The sequence below is a fragment of the Asparagus officinalis genome, chromosome 6 (genome assembly GCF_001876935.1).
Source record: "Asparagus officinalis chromosome 6, Aspof.V1, whole genome shotgun sequence".
NCBI lineage: Eukaryota > Viridiplantae > Streptophyta > Magnoliopsida > Asparagales > Asparagaceae > Asparagus > Asparagus officinalis.
In genome coordinates, this window is record NC_033799.1 from 11,520,485 (window position 1) to 11,521,967 (window position 1,483).

The 1,483-nt window shown below is 36.1% G+C and overlaps 1 protein-coding gene across 2 annotated transcripts in view; it reads left to right on the forward strand.

Moving 5' to 3' along the window:
- Positions 1-1,483, forward strand: part of LOC109845500 (histone acetyltransferase HAC1-like) — a 26,380-nt gene that overhangs the window by 568 nt on the left and 24,329 nt on the right. The gene's annotated exons all lie outside the window — the stretch shown is intronic.

The window sequence follows — 1,483 nt, forward strand, 5'->3', positions numbered from 1 at the left end:
GATTCTCTAATCATATTCTGGACAAATGAAGGGAAATTTGTCTACACTACCAAGTCATAGAATATTATAATTAACATACATAAAAAATGAAGAGTATGATATGTCTATTCGAACGTTTACTTGTGTGTCCATGACATATGCGTGTACATGAAACGAAAGGATGGCTTTATGACAAACATTGGTGCAGTCTAAATTGTGTTCTTTTATCTTCTCACCTATTCGATTAGGTCAACGACAATGACATGTTTGCTGGATATTTCCATTCATGTTCACTACGTTCTCCTAATGTTTGGGTAGTGCTAGGCCTAGCGTCTAATGCTTAGATACCTAGGCTGATGACTAAGCATTGCCTAAATGTTTTAGTAGGAGACTGTGTTTCGATCAATGCAACATGAGGGCATTAAGAGGTAGAAGCACAAAGAGAGACCAGGTATTGAATGATCTAAACCCTAGTCTAAGCCAAAGTCATATCGTAATAACCAACAACATCATAGCGAGTTCGACCTAGTAAGATGTTTGAGCATGTTGCATGTGTATTTTTGATATAGAGCAGCTGTGTAAGTGTTGGCTGGCTTAGGTGTCACCACCATTTAATTGAGAGCATCTAAGGGCGATCTATGTGGTTGGGATTTTTCTTTTGCCTAGGCGACTTAAGCAGATTATCACATCGCTTTTGTAAACTAGGCCCTTCTCCAGTCCTCCTTGTTCTTACTAACCATGACCCTAAGCAATACATTTATTGACATTCTTTCTATATGTTAGGACCATTTTGTTAGTGGCGGAGCCACCTTGGGGCCTTGGCTTCATCTTGAACTAATAATAAAAACAAGCATATAGGCATACATGGGCAAGGAATAAATAACTGGTAAGATGTTAATAATATTGTCACGTGTATACAAATCTTTGATAGGCTATTAATTTCATAATACTATCAACCCATGTTACTTGGGTACTTCCATCATGAAGCTGTACCTGTACCTGACACGTACTTGACACGTTCCCGTACCGAATCTTCATGGGCAGTCCTTGAATATATGCATACATTTATTATGACATGTACTCATTTATATGATATATGTTTTAATTTAAAACATAATTGAATATTTCTTGGACGTATAACTTACACTTTACATCCATTTCTTAAAACTAGTTATACATGTCGAGTTTGTTTGGGCCCATACCCAAGTTCAAAGCTATATATTAAAGGGTTTTTTGGGTGTCTAGTTAAAAAATGAGTCGCTTCCATATAAAAGAAACTTAAAATTGTGATAGGATTTTTAGTTCTAATGACATAGGAAGTGAAAAACAATGATGATCTCATGTATGTTATTAATTTAGATACATATGTAGTCACATCCCCGTACACTGCATTTTACAATTTTGTCATGTCCCATACCCGCACCCATACTGGTACCTGTACCCGTTTCCATATAACTTAGTATTTAACTGCATTCAAATATAAGATTTAGGTTAAGGAAACTTG